The sequence below is a fragment of the Lepidochelys olivacea genome (assembly GCF_965140295.1).
Source record: "Lepidochelys olivacea isolate rLepOli2 genome assembly, chromosome: 13".
Lineage (NCBI taxonomy): Eukaryota > Metazoa > Chordata > Testudines > Cheloniidae > Lepidochelys > Lepidochelys olivacea.
In genome coordinates this window covers 27,279,790-27,301,213 of record NC_140423.1, presented here as the reverse complement: position 1 = coordinate 27,301,213, position 21,424 = coordinate 27,279,790, and the positions used below count along the sequence as shown (strand labels likewise).

Sequence of the window (21,424 nt, the reverse complement as noted above, 5' to 3'; positions counted from 1 at the left end):
GTAAGCTAATGTGGTTAAAAGATAGACCACAGAAGTGTCATGTCCCCTTTGCTTCCATTGTTCACAATATTCACCAGCAAAGCACATAGAAAAATATGCAGCAAACAGGTTTGATAAAGTAGTGGGTGTTCTTCCTTACTATATTGGCGTTGAGACTTGTTGGGTTACCATGATACAATTTACTGTTGTTGGTTGTTTGTATTGCAGTAGAACCAGAAACCCTAGCCCCACTGCTCTGAGTGCTGTAGAAGCACTAAAAATGTGGCCCCTTCCCAAAGAGCTTACAAAACTGTTTCAAAGTGGGGTAGATCAAAGTGCGCTATGGAACTTCTAGTGCCTGGCAGCAGAGACAGCACAGATGTTAGTATACAGCAACGTAGCGTGAGGTAGACTTACACCCCAGTTCACTGTTCATTAATTGTTTGTATAGACGAGCCCTAAGTCTAAGGTGAGAGACAAGAGGTGGCTACAACAATCAGATGGGAGGAGCACAAAGTAATAGGGATGTGATTATGACTAGAACAGTCTCAAAGATAATTGACTGAGGAATTGCAACCCCAATGTATTTCACCTAGCTAGCTATCTGAAATATTGCTGTAGTGCTTGGCTGGATCACCAATAAGCAGTTATTCAGGCTTTGCTCTATGCTTCTTTCTTGTTGTTTTACATTTCATTATCCATATTTTCAGATGAAAATATTCCTGCTTCAGTAAATTACTGGAGGCGTTTCTTATTTTGTCAGTTAGAGGCAGATTGTTTCCCTGCTCTTCTTCAAGACTTGAAACACTGCAGCAATATGCCTTTCATTAGGTGGAATGGGAATGCTGTGTCATTTATAATGGTATTCCCCCCCACCCCACCCCACCCCATACTGGAATTGACACTGGGGTAATTTCCTTGGGTTCTGTCACCTGTTTGACTGCACGTGTGTGTGTGTGTGTGTGTATGCATATGCACACTGCTTTTTAATGCATAGTTTCAGGCTGATATGTGAACTTTAGATGCTTTGCAGCTGGAGATGTTAATGACAGGACACATGGTTGCAAATGAGAGCAGTCATTCTTTAATCTCCTCGGTTCATTTTTGAATGTGGGGGTGGATATTAGGGAAAGGTTTTCTCATTAGAACAAATGTCACAGATCTAAAAACCTCCCCATTTATATTCCTTCTAATGTTCTTCTGCTTGAGCAAGTGAGTTCTTAATGTCGATTCTAATTAAAGCATTTAAACCAGATTGCAGCTGTGCATCTAATGAATGGACTAAAGGGTCACTCAGAAATGTTTGTTTTCCACTCTTCCCAAGAAGCAACACTTGTGGTTTGAGCCATGTGGGCTCCAATCCACCCCACACAGAATGGAAGTCATCCTTCCAGGTTACTAGAGTGTCTTGTTTCTTTTTGGTTTCCCTTTACCAAAAAAATGAAATACTCCGTAGGAAACAAAAAGCAAGGTCTGGCAGGAAAAAGGATTCTGTGTTTACAATACAACACAAATAATAAAGACCTCAGATCTCTTGCAAAACACTGGTTGGGAGCTTCAGCTTTTCATACATTTCCCTAGATCACCACTGAACTTTCTCTCCTCCTTGCTGCCTTTCTAGTGTAACCCTTCTGCCCATCAGAGTTGGCAGCAACAAGGGCCGGGTTCAGTATCTAGGGGTTCCATTCCAATAAGACAATGCAAAACCAGCTCGAGCCCCCACTCAGTGACCTGGGACAAATATATACCACCCCCGTTGGGCGCCTCCAAGAGGCAGTACTTCCCCTCTCGCAAGCACGGAGTCTGAGTGTAGCAAAAAGCCTTTTAATAACAGAGAGAAACAATGTGGCATTATGTTGGGGAAACACCACGAACAGGATTCATAACACAACCCATGAGCAAAAACCCACCCCAAGCAAATTGGGGCATGTCCTTTCCCTTGGGTTCTTGAGTCCAGCAACCCCAAATCACCCAAAGTCCCAAAAGTCCAATGGCCCAAAAGTCTCTGTCCCCGGTCAGGGCAGCCCCAGAGTTCGAAAGTTTATCTGCAGAGTTTTACCTCCCAACCTGGGTGGAGATGGGGTAGGGAGGAAGAGGTAAGGGGCACCTTACATGACCTGAAGCTGAGTGCCCCACAGCTCCATAGGGCTTCACTCCTCTCCGCTCCACCAGCCGGTCCACAAACTGCTCCGTTGAGCTCCGCGTCCCACGAGCAGCTCCCGCCGTCCCATGAACTGCTCCACCAGCCCGTCCACAAACTGCTCCGCTCGGCTCGGCTCCGCATCCCACAAGCAGCTCCCGCCGTCCCATGAACTGCTCCACCAGCCGGTCCTCAAGCCACTCCAGCCGTCCCGCAAACTGCTCCACAATATATCTTCAGGCTCCCCCGCTACTTAACACAACACTCAGTGATTTCAGCTCTTAGTCAGTTCAGCTCTTTTGTGATTTTAGCTTGTAGTAGGGGAGCCTTAGCGCTGGTGCACCATTAGCCCAAAGTGAATTCAGCTCAGCAGCCTGTAACTAGACTCCTAATAGAATCAACATTAGCTCTGATATTCCACAGTGGAGAGAGGAGGAAGTGCAATCAGCATGTAAGGTCCTCACCAGGGAGCCCATACCCCCAAGTATTAATACCTGTCCCCAGCCTCTCTCAATTCACAGAGTTTTGGAACCCATGTCCCTTGCCTAGCAAGTGCTACTTAGTTGATGGTGAATCCCTCCATCATAACAAAAGGCCCAGTACAGTTCCAAGCACAGTTCCCATAATCAGGGTAATAACAATTTATTCTTCCTGCCCCAATAACAGAGACACTGGGGATCCCACAGCAGCCAAAGTGACCATTTGGGCAGCTATGGCCTCATTCTAGGCGGGGTGGGTGTGCCTATGCAAATGAGATCAGCCCCTGAAGTTCTTTTCCACAACTTGCCACACCTCACCACCAGATGTCAGGGTGGAGCTCATCCTGACTCTGCTTACACTAATTTCATTCAATATTTCTCCCTCTCTGCAAAGCCGTCAGGAAATAACCAGTCTCAGGATCACTGTCCTCAGGCTTCAGTACCTGCTATTTGCAGGCTCTCAGATCTCATAATCTCCCCTGAAGGCTCCTAATTTCCCTCTAGGTCTAAATTGGCTCCTTCCTTCATCTCCACTGCTGCCTCCTGAAATGCGAGAGATGTTCATTGATGTAAACCCATAGGAAGCTTATGTGAGAAGAACATGGTGTCGGCTTTTCCAGGGTAATTCAGAAAATCCTCTTTGACTCTGGATGCTTTGGGCCAGGGCTGCTGTGCTAGTGGCTGGCTATTACCAGCAGGAGAGTGAATTTGGGGGGGGTGGGGGTGGAGGGTGAGAAAACCTGGATTTGTGCTGGACATGGCCCAACCTGATGATCACTTTAGATAAGCTATTACCAGCAGGACAGTGGGGTGGGAGGAGGTATTGTTTCATGTTCTCTGTGTGTATATAAAATCTGCTGCAGTTTCCACGGTATGCATCCGATGAAGTGAGCTGTAGCTCACGAAAGCTCATGCTCAAATAAATTGGTTAGTCTCTAAGGTGCCACAAGTCCTCCTTTTCTTTTTGCGAATACAGACTAACACGGCTGTTACTCTGAAACCTACAGAAGGACAATTACTGCTCTGCTGTGAAAACTATTGTTGCAGCATGGAGAGATCACAGACAGGAGTTTCCACAAAGCAGGAAACAGACATAGGATCAATGATTGCCCCCCACCCCTCCATTCTGTTCTTTTCCTGTTTCCACGAGGACAGTTACATCATGGACAGTGCCAGTGTAAGCTTCCTCACCCAGCCAATGCAAGGGTGAGACCGTGCTGTGGCTCCCCAGAGATAGGCTGGGGAATTGCAGACAGAGAGGGTTGATACCTGCTGGTCTCTGTCTCTTGCTTCTCTGCTCTGTCCTTGCTGACCCAGGCAGAGCTGATCAAAGAAAGGAGTTAAATGCCAAGCACCCAAAGCCAGTGGTAGAAGCAGGTCTCCATATTTCACACACACACACACACATATATATATATAAAGTCACAGGACCAGATTCTTGGCTGCTGTAAATCAGAGGGCTCCATTGAAGTCAACAAGGCTACACTGATTGCATCAGCTCTGGTCCGCTGTCTCTTCCCTGTGTTCGTCATCTCAAGAATCACTAATAAAGATAAACGAATTTTTTAAAATCTGACAGTCTTCATCATTCTTGCTGCTGTGTAATGCTGCCTCCGAGTGGGATGTTGGCAGCGGGGAGCAAACCTGGAACCTCTGGGTCTTACAGCATGAACTTCTCCTGCCTGAGCTAAAAGACAGGATTCTATCAAGCAAGGCTGTACCAGGCTCATCAAGCTCTAAATGTGCCCAGTCACCACTAGAAAGGGTCAGAGTGCCACACCGAAGAGGTATGGATTGTATTTGTTCAATCAGTTCCATTCAGTTTTCAGAGTGGGGGAAAAAACTAGACAGTTTCACTTTCTAGCACTCAACTATTAGCACAATACTAGAATTTTAGCTGGTTAACCTTTTTTTTAACTGAAAAGTCTTCCATGGGAAAAATATGGCTTCTGTGATAATGTTCACTTGGAAAATGTCGACTTCAGCAAAATACTTTGATTTGCCTCTTGGAAAAAATCAAAACAAAGTAAACTGTGAATCATTATGAAATGAAACTTTTTTTTTTTTTTTTGCATTTTGAATTTGTTTGCAGGGTGTTTCCCCTCTCCCCCTCCCCTTTTTGGTTTATGGATTTTCAAGTGGTTATTTTCTCTAACCTTTTCATACTCTTTTCAACTAGAAAACGATCATGTTAAAGTGGGGGGAGGGCTGTTTTCCAATGAGCTATAGCTACATTTAGGCAGCCCTGTTTAACACAGCAGCAATTCCGGGCTGCTCATTTTACTCATCAGTAATGGGTATAAAGCCCACACAGTCATCCTTACTAGGCAACCTCTTGTCCTGAAAGCATCCTCCAGTACAGCAAGTACACTTCTGCTTCACCTTTATTGGAAATCCACTTCTGTTAGGCTTTTGTTTTGTTTTTGCCAGACCCTTGTGTGGTTGCTAATGACAGGCTTCACTATTCAGAAGGCACAAATAACTCTGGAGTACTTGAGAAAGAAAAACAGAATCTTCTCTTTATTGGAATTCTTAACGTCTGTTGTTGCAGATTTGTTGCTATGTAACTCTGGAGCGAATTCTCTTTTTCCTCTGACATTGTTTGCTTCATTGTTCTTTCTGTACCTAAGGAAGAAAATTAAAAAATCATTAAAAAGAAAGGGAAAGGGTATACAACTGCCCTACCTCTGTTCTCCAGAACAAAATCAAGTCCTGTCATAAAGGGAAGGGTAAACACCTTTAAAATCCCTCCTGGCCAGAGGAAAAACCCTTTCACCTGTAAAGGGTTAAGAAGCTAGGATAACCTCGCTGGCACCTGACCAAAATGACCAATGAGGAGACAAGATACTTTCAAAGCTGGAGGGGGGGAGAAACAAAGACTCTCTCTGTCTATGTGATGCTTTTGCCGGGGACAGAAAAGGAATGGAGTCTTAGAACTTAGTAAGTAATCTAGCTAGATATGCGTTAGATTCTGTTTTGTTTAAATGGCTGATAAAATAAGCTGTGCTGAATGGAATGGATATTCCTGCTTTTGTGTCTTTTTGTAACTTAAGGTTTTGCCTAGAGGGATTCTCTGTGTTTTGAATCTGATTACCCTGTAAGGTATTTACCATCCTGATTTTACAGAGGTGATTCTTTTACTTTTTTTCTTCAATTAAAATTCTTCTTTTAAGAACCTGATTGCTTTTTCATTGTTCTTAAGATCCAAGGGTTTGGGTCTGTGTTCACCTATGCAAATTGGTGAGGATTTTTATCAAGCCTTCCCCAGGAAAGGGGGTGTAGGGTTTGGGGAAGATTTTGGGGGGAAAGACATTTCCAAGCAGGCTCTTTCCCGGTTATATATTTGTTAGACACTTGGTGGTGGCAGCAATAAAGTCCAAGGGCAAAAGGTAAAATAGTTTGTACCTTGGGGAAGTTTTAACCCAAGCTGGTAAAAGTAAGCTTAGGGGGTTTTCATGCAGGTCCCCACATCTGTACCCTAGAGTTCAGAGTGGGGAAGGAACCTTGACAAGTCCAAAGGCCTAAAGTCAGGGATATCTTAGGGAGGGAAGACCCAAACATTTTAAAAGTTCTAAATACATTTTTGAAGGTTTACTTCTGGTCTAGATTTCCCAGATTTTCAAATTCAGTTTCTAGAGGCAAGAAGCACCAGCGGGGTAGAAGATGGGCTCAGAAAGAACTTTGTGCTCATTTTTCCTAATCACTCTGGGAGGTCGGTGAAAAGCAAAGGAATTGCTAATCAGATACATTAGAAACAATTAGCCTTGGGACCTCATATTGCATGAGGGACAAAGTCATCTCCTCTCCTGCTCTGGTCACGTACTCCTGACTTAAATGTGTGTTGTTCAAGAGTAACTCCACTGAAGTCAATGCACAGTCCCTCCCCTTGGGGCAGTGCCTCTCTGCACCTCCCCAAAAAGGCTGGGGGAGGGTCAGAGGCAAAGAATCCTTCCTAAAGCTGTAGAACAGGAGCAGAATTGCTGTACATCTAGTCTTGACTCCAGGGTACTATCCCTCTGAATCCAGCAGCCACTCTCCCCTTCAGAGTTCCAGATCCCCTGGCCCACTGCTCACCCATCCCTGCCTCATGCCTCTCCTTGAACACTGCCCGTCTCTACTAAGATGCAGAGACACACAAGGAGCACAGTTCCATGGTGCAGACCCCCATTTCTACATATGAATAGCGCTGGTCCCACAGGTCCCTCTGTGAAAGAAAGGACAGGATCTGATCCTTAATACAGCAGGGAGGTTAATTTAATGTTATATTTTCCTCTTACCATGGGAATGGGACCGTGGACTCTTGGGTTCTATTTCCAGCCCTTCCACAGATGTACTATGTGACCTTGGCCAACTCACTTATTTTTGTTATTAATAATAATAATTTGTTTCCCTAGCCAGGTTGTCATAGTATTTTCCGCTCTGTAGGAAAAGGTAAAAAAATCCAACCAATCCTGCTCAGTCAGTTGTGGGAGAAGATATTTCTCTTTGTGATCAAAAGTCTTAACTTCAGAAGTATTCCTGCAGCATCTCTGAGGGACACCTCTCTGCAGCATTATTAATAAGAAAAAGATGGAAGGTGTTAAAAATAAATACTTTCCCTTTCATGGCAAAAGGCCTTATCCAAAGAATTATTTCATCCATTTTTCCTATTAATTGACAATACCAAATGCTTTCATGCTGCTTTGCATCCATAGATCTCAAATCACTTTAAAAAGGATGGTAAAAACTGACTAGGACTGGTCAAAAAATTTCCATCAAAACTGTTTTTGATGGAAAATTTGGATTTTTTGAGTGAACATAACTCCTGTGGAAAGTGTTGACTTTCCACAGAAAGGTATTATTGACAATAAACAAAAGCCCCAAAACTATATATGTAAAAAAATTGGCTAAATACCGAAAGATTTCTGGCCAAAACCAAAAATATATCTTATTCTAAAATGTCATTGCGATGCCTCCTGGCAGTTGTAGTGCAGTTTCTCACAATCATCCTTTGAATCAGGATCCGCAGCTTGACTACATCTCCCATGATTCACTGTGGGCATCTACCTATTGTGGTTCTGGGAAAATGGTGCTCTGGCACTGTACCTGCCATAATTCATGGCCTCCCCTCATCAAGCGGGGAGGCCATGGTGCATCATGGGAGATGTAGTCCAATCAGGGAGCCCCACCTAGAGAGGCATCATTTCAGAATTAAAACATTTTGGCTTTCAGCTGGAGTATTTCTGTTCTTTGCTCAAAGTCTGACATCCCCCACCCCACTTTTTGGCCCGCTCTAATTGTGATCCCCCTTCTATAGATAGAGAAACTGAGGCTCAGAGAAACATGACTTGTCCAAGATCATAGACAAAGATAGAGCTGGAAATAGAGAAGTCTTTTAATTCATAGCTCAATGATCTACTCTCTGGATAACATTTTCTCCAGTCGACAGCTGACTGCATATGAGAAAAATAGACACTTCCTTTCTCAAGAGTACTATTGAACTAGTGTATATACCCTGACGTAGCCCCATTACTAGAAAGCACTATGCCCAGTAGCTCCTTCCATTGGTAGAAACACTGTGCTAAATACTGTTTGCATGATCAAGCACTAAAAGACCAACACGGAAGCGACTAGGAAGCCCAAGAAGGGAGCTAACTCTATCTTGACTGTTAATTATCCATTCACTCCTTGCAGGTATCTCAGAAATGTTCCAGTAGTGGCTTGAAACAGTGCAGACGGTAAGCAGAAGCATTAGGGAATCATAGAATCATAGAATAGCAGGGTTGGAAGGGACCCCAGAAGGTCATCTAGTCCAACCCCCTGCTCGAAGCAGGACCCATCCCCAGTTAAATCAGGGAATGGTACTGCAGTACACAGATGGATTTCACACAGGAGAGTCACTCCAAGGTGAGGTTCACTGTGCGTAGGACTGCATTTGGTCCATTGCAATGCACTGGAACACTTCAGAAGTTTGAGGCTGATCCCATCACCATTACTCACAGGAGTAATCCTCAGTCATGCACACAGTCCCAGAGTCTTCAATGGCACTCACACATGTATCCAGGTTACTCTGTTATATTGTATTATTTACACACCAGAGCTGACGGTGGAACTTCACAAACAAAAGAGATGGGGTGGAAAATCTTGACCCTTTTGAAATCAGTGACAAAACTTCAGTGGGGTCAAGATTTCACCCATGGTTCCCATCCAATGTAGGCTTCTCTGTAGCACCCACCACTGTACTATCCTGGCTGAAAGGAGCAACCATCTGAGCCCAATTCTGCCAAAAAATGTTAATCTTTTTTATTTCAATGAGACTTCTCACTTGAATAGGGGTTTTCAGGATTGGACCCTGATTTCCATAATTAACCTGTGGAACACTCTTCTACAGGATCTTACTAAAGCCAAGAGATTAACAGGGACTGCGTTGGTAAATGCCAATTTCATCAGAGGCATAAACCAAATGAAAAATATTTACATTGATCATAATTGAAATTTACAGACAGTCAAAGTAAGAAATATGCTGCTTGAGAATTTATTAGTTTGCTTTAAGGTGATTGACATTGTATATTTTGCCATGTGATGTTGATCATTTGTGTTTTAACTGTTACAAAGCCACAATTTATTGAATCTCAACATCTACGATCATGAAATAATAATTGTCTGTCTCCCATAATTTCCCAAAACTCTGAAGATTTAAACTGATGAAAATAACAAAGCTTAAACACCAAGATACTGTCAAAATTATAACAAAAATCAAAAGCAAATTCTGCCACGCCTATTGGCCAGCTACCATTACTTTACACATAAAACATACTTTTATGTTTACTTTAAACATAAAAGGGATATAAACCCTCATTCTTCAGGTCATAAGTCAAGGTGTAGCTGAGAAGAGATAAGAAATTATCCCCTGTAGGCAGATAATTCTGTAATTGTGCTTTTTCATACTTTCTGCACCACCTTCTGCAACATAGGTGCTGACCCCTGTCAGAGACCAAATACTGGGCTAGATCGAGCCTGGGTCTGATCCAATCTGGCAATTACCATTTTCCTAAATTACTTGGGTGAGTAAAGTTTGCACCACTGGGCCCATTTTAGTCTGTTCACCATGCACTTGATCCTGCAAACCCATACTCATTTCAGTAGTCCTTGCTCACGCGAGAAGTCCCCTTCATTTCAGCCAAGCTACTACCGTAAGGAGAACTGCTCAAGTGAGTAAGGGCTCTCTGGATCAGACCCTACAGCCAGCAGTGCATGGTGCGCATTAGGACGCATGGATGGAACCGAGGTTCCCCTCTCTGCCATAGGGGAGTTCCAGGCTACGTGGGCTGAGCTGTGTCTCTTCCCTGCAGCATGCCTGCTCTGCTGGGCGCCCCACACTGCTAACCAGCCCTCTCCTCTGAGGAGCAAGCCAATCCCTTCTTGCAAGGATCCAACCATTGCCACCCACAGCAAGTGCAGGGCAGTCCAGCAGGAGATCCCACTGTGATTACATTGCTCACTGAAGGGGCTCACATCTGGGATGCAAGCAAGCAGAGATTAGCACTAAACCTCAGCTGCCAGACCCCTCCTCTGGGCTTCCTCCCTCTCCCACATTTGCTACCTCCAGGAGCTGGCCTTTTCCATCAGCAGCCTGGGGGAGAGAGGCTTCTCCACTCCCAGAAACTGGGAACACTCAGACCCTCCCGGGGACAGGGGCTTGTGAAGCCGTGTAACCCCCAAGCTATGCACCCACTGGCTGCTTCGCAGCATCTCCGCGGGGCAGAGGAAATGAGACCGTGCGGGGAGGGCTTTTTTTCTCCCCCTCCCTGGCTCCGGCAATGGTACGTGCAGCTGGGAGGGCTCTCAGCTGCTGGACTGAGCGCTGCTGCTGTCAGTGTCTTCGCAGCGCCCTAGAGTTGAGGACAGGCGCTGGCTTGGACGGGCAGCAGTAGCTAGGGCTGCTGCTGCTTTTCTGTGTGTGTGCTGTGCTGGCTTTCACTCTTTCCTCCTCCCCTTTCTCACTCACTCACTTCTTCTTTGACATTTTTACCTCTGACATTTTCTTGCTTGGTGAGTATTTTTTTTTCTTCTTCTTTCTTCTTGGGCTGCTTCCCCCCCCCCTCCCTCCTGAGTCTTTTTCTTTTAGTAAATTAATCCTGATTTTTAAAAACATTTTTCCAATAAAAGGTGTATGGGATTTTTTTTCTATTAAATCAGACCCTTTCTGTCTCTTTGTTTCTGCCACTTACAGTGTGAGATGTAGCAATTAAACTCGCTTTCTGACGCACCCGCTAATTTTTCCTTCCTTTGATCCCTCTTATTTTCCTTTTTAAAAATGAAATATGCTCCCTCTTTTAAAAAGTCTGTTTTGAAAGTGGGTTTGTTTTAAGCACTGCCCTGCTCTGTTTTCAGAGGCATTTGTCCTTCTTGTTGCAGGTGCCAATGTTTGAATGCTGTGTGTGGTTTCTTCTTTCTCTTAACTTTTAAATTTTTGTGTTGCCCCCCCCCCCCTTTTTTTTTTTTCTTGGATATATTACAGCCTTGGGTCTTGCAAAAATACATAGAATCTTCTTGGAAGATATTTTAAAAAATGGATGTGTTGAAGGAAATGAGAATTCCCCCTCCCCTCTTTTTTTTTTTTTTTTTTTTTAAACTGTTGTTTGGAAGTGATTTTCTTGGGAGTATTGACCTGACTCAAGGTTTTTGACCTGTCTAGTAATGCGGGAAGAACAGGAAGGGGGAAAGAGGACAGAGGCATCAACAGCGGTAGGCTGGCGGATAAGAAACTTTCATGTTTCAGAAACTATCCGGGTGAAATCCTGGCCCCACTGAAGTCAATGGCAAAGCACCCATTGACTTGAAAGGGGCCCAGATTTCACCTGCAGAGTGTGGGATAAAACCTTTTCTACCTTAATCCACTATGAGGGAAACAATAAACCAGTTCTGATTGGATGCCATACCATTCCCTGTGTCTCAGCGCTATACTGATGGAAATATATCGACCCAGGTGTGTCTGTGTTTTTTTGTCATGTATCTTTGCTGCTGGGTTTGCTTGTTATGTTCAAAAGAACACTTCTATCCGTTATTGCAATCAGGGGTGCTGTTTGGAAAAGTAGTAGTGAGTGAAATGATAACAGGTTATTTTATCGCTCTTGTAAAATTTAAACCCTGTGCTCTCTGCGGCTAAGATTACTATTGTGCCTGTTGGAACTTATTTAAGATGCTTTGTGCTGACTGAATAGACTGAATGCACTAATCAAATCCCATGTCAACTTGAACCACACCTGAACAAAAGTGCTTTCTTTGTAGCAAATGGGGGCTTGAAATAAATCTTTTGCCTGTTATTGTTAAAAACACTTTTTCTGTTTTGTTTTTTAAGTGGTAGTTTTCTAACATACAATACTTGAAGCTGACAGGTTGCCACTGCTATATCTGTAGTGGCAATTTCAATGGCCATTGGAGACTATAAACAAAAATCCACTTTTCATACAAAATTGCGCTCTCAAAGGCTTGGCTATTTGTGTTGGACTCCATTTGTTTAAGAGGAAACCAGATTAGAGAGAAACTATGCCTATTTATAAAGATATTCCCACGTCTGATCTCTTCCATGTCTGATGACCTTCTGTAAACTAAGCCAACTTTTGCAGTAAAGGGAGAACTGTAGATGGTTTAAGCTTACTTCTCAGAAGGTTGCACTGAGCTTCAAACTGAGGCTTTCCCACTTCCCTGCAGTCTCTCCATGCTTGGTAGCTCTCCTCTTTGAACTTTAAAGGATGGAGGGCTTTAAAGCTGCATTTGACAGCTCCTGAGGCTGGATGCATGCTGTTTCATATTAAACAGGTTATTATTGACTTGCCTTTTGTGAGTAGGCGCCATAAGCGTGCTAATCAATCGCCTATAACAGTGTGTGGTGCCCAGGAGGAGCTGTTATGGGAGACATCTGTATGACAGTGGTCTCTTGAGTGGGAGAGAGCAGTGCAGGGGCTCAGACCTGTATTTGCTAAGGAGCTAAATCCCTCAAGTCTAGCCCATCTTCCCCTGTTACAGCTGGGGGCCGGGTGATCCATCTCAGATAGCCAATTTGGTGGTTTAGGATCTGTCAGTTTCGGGGGTGGGACGTTCAGTTGGGTTTTTGTATCATTTCATTTTGCTGTTTCTTATGATTTGGGTCTAATTTTATTTGGGAAAAAGTTTCATGTCATTGGACTAAAGAAAGCAGATGCAGGAGGAGCTTCTAAGCAATGTAGAATTTTTTGCATCTTTTAACTGAGATTTCTCTTTCACCCCCGGGGGGGGGGATGACTAAGATGCACATGTTGTGTGACCAAAATCTAGACACTGTTGCACCAAAGCAGTGTAAAAAGAAAAAAGGCTCTTTGGAGTAGGTAGTAAGAGATTCTAATGGCCACTTGTCACACTGATTATTCCTGGAAGTTTTTAAGGCCATTTTTTTTTTTTTTTAAGCAGCAGAATTAGGCTTGTTTGAACCGAAGACCTTTCTTCATGAAGTGAATATTTCCACGATATGCATCTGAGGAAGTGAGCTGTAGCTCACGAAAGCTTATGCTCTAATAAATTGGTTAGTCTCTAAGGTGCCACAAGTCCTCCTTTTCTTTTTGCGAATACAGACTAACACGGCTGCTACTCTGAAACCTATAGTAAGACAGGTATTCATTTAGTTCTCAGTGCTGTGCCAATGAAAGATTGCCTGTATGTTGGCTCTGACTGTCAAGATAACATTGTCAATGGATTTTAAGGAAATGGCAAAGCAAAGAAGGTGTGTCTCTAAGAACTACTTTCTTTAGAAAAGGCAGATAATAGGCAGTGATTGTGGAAGAATGCCTTACTTACAGATTGTAAGGGGAGGATTAAGTCTCTCAACAAATGGAGACTGGCTTGTGTGAAATAAGACACAGTCCCTCAAAAAATAAAACATTCTCAGCACCAGGAGACTCTTTAGCTACCCATGCACCAAATTATTAAGTAAAAGCAGCAGAACTTTCTTTGATTTGTGTTCTGTATTGATGGCTGTAACTTTGTGTTCTGTAACTTTCAGGCCTAGAATTTTATATCTAGTCAAAGGGAAAGGCCTCTGGATGTAAAATCTCAGAAGCTCCTTGATATGCTAAAGCTATTGTAGAATTTTCCAAAATGTTAGTTATGCATATTGGAGATGGCTGAGCTTCATTTGAAGAGATCCGAATCTCTTCCTGTCCCCCGCTACGTCATTCCCTTATGTGTTACTCTGGACAGGGTTGCATTCTATTGTTTGGAAAAACACAAAAGGAATTTATTTCAGAATTAAAATGTGTGTCTCTGGGGTCAGGCTTCAATTGAAAGCTAGTCTGAAGACATTGTTTGATTTGAAACTAGGAAGTAACGATGGAAAGACTGAATATGTCTAGCAAGTAATACATGCTGGGGGGGAAAAACTGAAATAATGAGCTGAACAGAGCTAACTTTAGGATAAAATGTCCCAGCAAATGGTTTATAAATTCATAACATACTAAGGGGGAAAAGGAAAATGTTTCAAGCAAATAACAAGCTATTTTTTCATAACTATAAAGTTTTAATGAGCTAGTTAAAATATCATCCTAAATCTATACTTTTCAGATTTATATTCTTAGCGGAAGGTTAATCAGTAGAATTCATGCTGATCTGAATCAAGCTGAATAGTAAAGAGAGGCTCTTAGGAGAATCTGAAAGCCAATAGGCATTTTTCAGACCTGAGTTATGTCACTTTTTTAGAATGCCTGAGGCCATTGCATTTTAAGAAGAGGACAAAGCTTTTGTTTTCAAGCTGGCCTAGAAAAATGCAAGGGATAAATCCAAAGAAGGTTTTCAGAAGTTGTCATTTGTGATTAAGTTGATTTTGCTGTTGCCCAAGAATGCAGCACTGTTCCTTGGCACAGCTTGAACTGTCTGTTTCCTCCTCCCCCCACCAGTACCAGTTTCTTATTTGTAAGGAATTCAAGCGAGTGAGAGTATCTAGTTCCTATGACTCAGAGGTGTATATTGATTTAGAGGGTCAGATTTCTGGTAGCTGCATCGCTGATGTAAATGTAATTATACATACTTTACAGAAGATGGGACTGAGGTGACATGAGTGCAGAGACTGACTTAAGAGCAACTTGCTGGCGTTCTACAGACTTAATACGTGAATGTAAGATTGTTTTTACGGGTGGGCTACCTGTTAGGATCAGAAACTGAGATCTTCAAGCAAAGGATTATAATGATATGAAGTGGGACAAAGGAGAACTGTTTACTGTGCACATTCTAGGTAACCCTCCATTCTTCTACAAATGAGGAACATTCATGCCAATTGCAAAAAGCCCTTCAACTTTTTCAGAAATTCACGAACCTTTCTTATATCTTCATCTGCTCCATGCAACCTAAGCCAGTCATCCTTAGTATCCTGTTTCTGTTCGTCGGTGAGCAGGATCCAGAGGCCGTGAAGTGAATGGGACTTTTTCTATTGACTTCGATCGGGTCAAGCCCTGCAACCGGTGAATAGACCATGTATATGAAGACTGTAAAGCTGGATCTGAGCTCTGTAGGATCTTAACAATGGATGAGAGAAATTATCTGTGTTTTTAATAAAAGTCAAGTACTAGGAGCATCAGAGATAACTATTTCAATTTTAATAATGAGGCGAAAGCTGAGGACAGGTTACTGCTTCAGAGAGCCCAAAAACTCATTCTCTGGATTAGCAATATTAGATAGGTTGTGATAGCATTAAACGGGCATAAATACAACCCTTCAAAGCCACCTCATTAGTGAAATTACAAAGGAGGTTATAATACTGCAGAGGTCAAGTTCTAAAACAAACTCATTCTCCAAGGCTGCTCTTCCTTAACTGTGCATATATATTTTTCACTATAAACAGTCCTGCTTGAACAGACAGAGGATGCTAATTAGTGGGACACCCTGTTCAGGGCAACACGAGTCATATTTGAACCAAACAAGAGTTACACAGACAGAGGAGGCTCAGCCCCCAACTCTGCCACGCGGACTCAAAATGACAATCCTCTTCATTACTGATCTTATCAGGACACTTGTGTCTTTCAGTCCAGAATCTTTGTGTTGGACGTGTCTGTCTGCACAGGGATCAAATGAATTTCTGCAGCTGCTATTTCCACTCAAAAGGGCTTGTCTCTTCCTTTTCTTGAAAAGCACAGGCCAGAACCATTTCCAAGCCGCTCTTTAGAAGAGTCAGAAACTGAATGATGGCCTAAAAGGAGATGGCTGTTTCTCCTCTGTCCCACAAAGGAGAAATGCTGAAGCATATTGGGTTCAGTCTTGCCTCCCATGGAAGTCACTGGGAGTTCTGCTATTGACATTACAGGGAGCAGGACTGGTTCTGCTTTGAGCCTGATATTGTAGCTCTTGACTCCTACCCTAAAACTAGGATTTAGAACCCAGGTTCCCCAGTGCTACAAACAGCTTCCTTGTTCCTCTAGTGCATCTGTTCTTCTCCTTTGGAAGGGTTTACTAGAGATATTGCATGAGTTGCCTTCTTTTCTTCAAAAAGATCTTTGTTTAAAATCAAAGGAAAGTGAATGGCATTTGTTTTTTAGAAAATAGGAGCAAGTTAAGTGGCATGGAGACCTTTGGGCTATGTGTCTCTCTCCCTGCCTAATACAAATAGTCTCTTATTGAAATCTGCAGCATCAACTCAGCATATGCTGGTACCACAGGAGATTAGAAACTGACAGGGGTGCTGCTTCATCATTCAGATGCTTTCCCCAGCAGACAGCTTGGGCTCTCTACTACACTATGGTAAGGATAACAGTGTATATGTCTCAGACTGCTACTGTAGGGAGCTATAAGAAGGAAAAATGAACAAGGGTGAGGATACTAGCAAGTTCAGGTCCAGCTCCTCCAGTATCAAAACCCAAACAGTAGCTAGACCCAGCCTTTACACTGTGCCACTTCTTATATTAAGAAGAGATGCGTCAAATTGTTCCAAGTGGAGTCCTGCCTTTCAGTAAAAGAATTAAGCATGGACATGAGGGTGAATAGTAAAATCTCCTGCCAGAGTAAATGTCAGCGTCAATACATATAACGGTGATGGGAACCCATATATGAAGCCAGATGTATACAGTCAGAATTGGGGTTTTTTTCTTAAAAAAAAAAAAAAAGTTGATTACATAACCAATTTCTTGGAGCCAGGCACATGTCTTCTAGCATGGGGGAGCATGGGCAGAAGCTGTTGTTACTAATGCCCATCATCCTGGTATCTAGATGCTTTTGTACATGGATGCTTTACAAGACTTAAGATGAGACCTTCACGATCTAACTAAGAGAAGCTCAAATCCCAGGCTTGCCTGCTGACTTCAGGTTTGCTAGCCCTTTGGGAAAGCAGGATTTGGAAGGGTCTGGACAGAAAAGTTCATCTCCATCTCCATCTCCTTCTAGTTCTGCACTCAGTTATATTTCCACAGGGAGTGAATTCCAGAGGCGTGGGCCCGGGTCTGACAAAGCTCTGCCAAGTGTTCCCTTCACGTATCAATTTCTCGTGATCCAGAGAAGCTCAGATCATACCCTGTGCTGGAGCAGTCCTAAAGAGATTTGTATTTAGACCATTTAGGGCTGTATATACAGCAACCAGATCCTTGGCTTTCACCTGACAGCTAGGGTTTGTTGCGCTCCTGTTAGCTCCTGCACTCAACCTGGACTTGCCTGCCTCAAGGTAGACCTAATTAGAACAGCCCAGGCAAGAGGATATGAAGATGGGGGTGACTGACGCAAGAGCTAATTAAGAAGGAGTGCTGCCTGATGGAAGCCTATGGGGGAAGTGAATTTGTTCCTAACCAGGATGTCCTGAAGCACAGTGGAGATGCTTCAGAAGTGGTGGGTTCTTTGGTGTTGCCATGGGATGGGTGGAAATCTTAGAAGTCCCTCCTAGAATGATATTCCAGAACTACCAATACTGCTTAGCCTGAATGCTAATGTCACTGCTGGAGGCCAGGCTTCAGATGGGCTGCGTCAGACAGGTATCGCTGTGTCTGTATGAGGTTGTTTGGTTACAAGGGAGTATCTGCTTGTGGCTTTTGGATTGTGGCAGGGCGTGTGTTACAAAAGGGGCAAAGAGTCCAGTGGCACCTTGTAGACTAGCAGACGTATTGTAGCATAAGCTTTCGTGCGTGAATACCCACTTCGTCAGATGTACCTCACTTCGTCAGATGTTATAAAAGGAACACAAAGCTGCTGTGATCCATGCAAAAACTCCAGTTTGTAGAAGCTTGTTTGGCTCCTCTGTAATAGTTCAAAGTTAAGTTAAACTTGATTTGACCATGGATCTTGCTATTAGAATTTAGGACCTGACTGTGCATCCCCTACTTATGTTGGTGAGCCTTACTGACACGAGTAGCACCATTGCACAAGTGGGCCTTGAAGGTATTGCCAGCACATATGGTCTATTCTAAAAGTTAGCTGGGGTGAATACTACCAGCACCTGTAATGGAGGCTAAAGGTCTGATCTTGCCAAGAGACCTCCATGAGCAGACTCCTGTGCCCATATGGAGCCCCGTTGGTTCTTATGGTAGGATCGCTGTCCTAAGCCCTGAAACTAAACCCTGGAGCTGCAACTTTTTCAATGATCATTGTTCAAAAAGGCCCTCTGATCAACCTATACAGCAGGCACCCCCCATTTACCTCATGTAATCCTCTCTCTATTAACTGAATGCAAGAAACAGCTGAGAGAAGTGTGTGATAGTAAAATGTCACCAAAAGAGTTTGGTATGAATTGAATATTCAATTGTACAACATCAAAAACACATGAACAATCACTGAAAGAAACATCAAAAGTGATTGTGTTTTGGTTTCCATCTTAAATGGGAATGGAAAGGTCTCATATAGTGAAGCAAAAAAAGTGAGCTGTAGCTCATGAAAGCTTATGCTCAAATAAATTGGTTAGTCTCTAAGGTGCCACAAGTCCTCCTTTTCTTTTTGCGAATACAGACTAACACGGCTGCTACTCTGAAACCTGTCAAAAGAAGGTGTTCTCCAATAATTTGAATGTGGTGTAAATAATCTTTCCATAGGGTATATTTATTAACTTATTAGTAGCTTATTTCCTTCTGGAAGCAGAACTGCCCCTAGTGGTGTCAGGGGACAGAGGGTTTATAAACTTTTCATTATAATAGTTCCACAAAAGGTATTAAAGCTGGTGTCTTGCCCCACAGGCATGAGGGTCGCTGAACTCTTGCCTCTCCTCAAAGAACTGGGACCTTTCTGAGCCCAGCCATTAGCTGGGTAATATTTGCTTAGGAAAAAATGCAATTCCTCTGTCAGCTTTTATCCAGGCTCCTGGGCCCTGATTACTTGTTTATTTTCTGCAGCTTATCGAATCACTTTTCATACAGAGCTAAGCATTGATCATCTTTTGCGGTCCTTCCTCTTTGTTCTGTCAGCAAATGTTACAAAATGAACCTTAAATTACCTCTTTTCCAAAATGAACAGGCCATGTATACTCACAGGTGGGTGGAGCTCTTTCATCTGAAGCATAAATCAGGGGTAGCCTCTACTCCGGCTGTTTGCTTGTAACCCTCATCAGTGCCCTCCAATGCTCTCTTTACACAGACAGGCTTTGAGGCCAGGCCCAAAAGCAAGCAGGGGTGTAATGAAAACAAAAAAACGAGGCACCAAAGTGCCATTTGCTTTCATGATGATAAAAAATGCAAACTCTAAGTGCTTGAACCACTGCACTGGGTCCCGTCTACAAATGGCTGGCTCTTCCCATACTGCAACAGATGAGCCTTTGTGTAAGCAGGGGAATGGTCCTGCTATTGTGGGGAACTTTCCTGGCTTATACACTACCCCGATGAAATGGGCTAGCAAAAGGATCTGAGTCCTCGCTCCCACTACCTTTACCCAGAGGCTTGCCTGACCTCAAGGGCTTCCCTTCCACTCTCCTGTATGTCAGAGTCCTGGTAACCCCAACAAGGCTGGGCCCAGGATTCCTGGCAGGCTCAACCCCCAACCTTGTTGTGGTCCCCAGTCCGGGCTGCTCTCTCTGCACCGGATGATTGACCCACTGATCATTACATAGAGTTCAAAGCAAATACAATTTATTAAACAGCAATCAATTTAAAAAAAAATGGGAAAGGTTAAAGGAAAACACGTCACCCTGCTCTGTGGCACTGGGAGGTCACAACCAGCTATCTCTGGAATGTGAGTAACAGACTGAACTTCCCTTCCACGTCCCAGGCCTCCTCCTCAGGCCCTGGCTGTGCTGCGGGGCTGCTGCGGGTCGGTCACTTGCTCTGGCGCTGGCCTCAGGCTTTAAGTGGCAGGGCCTTTCTTCCCAGCATCGCCTCCGCCCCATCCCCATCCAAGTCTAGCCTGCAGGGCCTCTTGGCTGGGGCGTCTCCCTGCACTGGACCCGCTGCCCAGGGTCCTCCTGGCTCTTCTCAGCTGCTCACTGTATCAGGCTCCAGCTCCAGCCTGTCTCAGGTCCAGCTCCACTCTGCCTCAGCCCGCCTGCTGCTGCTGCTCTGCCTCCAGCTCCCTGGGCTGCTGCTCTGGCCTCTCTGGCTCTGGGTGCTGCAGCTTTGCCCCCAGCACAGATCTGCTCTGTGGGCTACTTCTGTGGCTCTGGTTCCTGGGCTGCTTTTCTGGCCCCTCTGCTCCCCAGCTCAGCTCAGGGCCCTGCTTTCTCCTTGGCTCGGCCCCACTCTGTCTGACCCAGGCAATTCCAGCTCACAGGGAGGACGGGACCCCCCTGGCCTCCTGACTCCCTGATTAGCCTGCCTGCCTGCCCTGTCAATCAGGCTGACCTGGAGCACTGGCCTCGCCCCATTGTTCCTGGGGACTGTCAGTCTCAGGGTCCTGATTTCCCATCGACCCTTCCCCTTTCTTTTGGTACTGGGAGCTAGCCGACCAGAACATCCCCACTGAGTTTTAGTAAGGGGACAACAGTCCCCTTCTATTTGTCCTTTCCGTTTGACACAAGAGTGAGGGCACCATAAAGTAATATTTAGCAGTGGGAGGAATGCCATAGCTGAGTCTGATGCCCAGAACCAATAAATGTTAGCACCACAATTTAATAGTGGTATGGTTGGTGGAGGGTACTTGCTGCATCTCTATCTTCCATTTCCCCATTTGAGAACATTGTGATGCTATGGTGGTGGCCTGGGGTATGATCCTAGAGGGAACACAGCTCCCCATCTAGCCTCTGTGTGTATAAAGGCAGCAAGGCATCATTTTTACATATACAGAATAAGCCAGTGGAGTGGCACTGCTCCAGCATACTGAAGGTAGACTTGAGTGTAGCTAATTCAAGGGAGGCAAGCCCGGAAGCTGTAGTCTTACTTGGAACAAGTATTAATAAGCCATTACCTGACACTTTATTTCTGGCTGCTTCCTTAGGTATGCAGATATTTTTCTAACACACTAATTCTAATCCCTAATAAATGCTACAGAGCAAGAGAATGCATACAGTCATCAACTGATACGTGATTTCTAAGCAGTGGTCAGCCCAGGGAGTGCATCACTGATTTCATTATTCAGATACTTGCTCGTACTTGTTCCTCTACAGTATGTCTCAGAATACCAGATCTTATGAGACAAGAGCTACTGCACCTCTGAAAATATACAGGGAATAACCCAATTGAAGGACTCCAAGCAAGGGGCTAAAGTGAATAACATGAATGGTAAATGAAGGCTATGTTAAGAATGTTTCCATACTTTTATTGTCATTCCATACTTTATCTGCATTGCCTTCTCTAGTTCAGGTTTACAGTTGTTAACGCTGATGTCCGGCTTTGTGTCACTCTAGCAGGTCTGTCTAACAAGCTGCTAACATCTAAGGAAAAAATACAGCACTCGTCACCTCATAATGAATGGATTTTTAACCTATACT

The 21,424-nt window shown here is 43.9% G+C and overlaps 2 protein-coding genes across 6 annotated transcripts in view; one reads left to right on the top strand and one right to left on the bottom strand.

Moving 5' to 3' along the window:
• LOC311529426 (uncharacterized protein) overlaps positions 1–21,424 on the bottom strand; it is a gene marked incomplete at its 5' end in the record, with an annotated part of 245,124 nt that overhangs the window by 202,044 nt on the left and 21,656 nt on the right. The gene's annotated exons all lie outside the window — the stretch shown is intronic.
• The window catches only part of RALY (RALY heterogeneous nuclear ribonucleoprotein), a 277,011-nt gene continuing 266,063 nt past the window's right edge, over positions 10,477–21,424 (top strand). For 4 of the 5 annotated variants that reach the window (XM_084645718.1, XM_084645717.1, XM_084645720.1 and 1 more), the window contains exon 1: positions 10,477–10,629. The gene's annotated coding sequence lies outside the window, so the exon portion shown is untranslated. Of the gene's footprint in view, positions 10,630–11,530; positions 11,567–21,424 lie in introns of those variants that run through there. The other variant, XM_084645719.1, reaches the window with a different exon arrangement.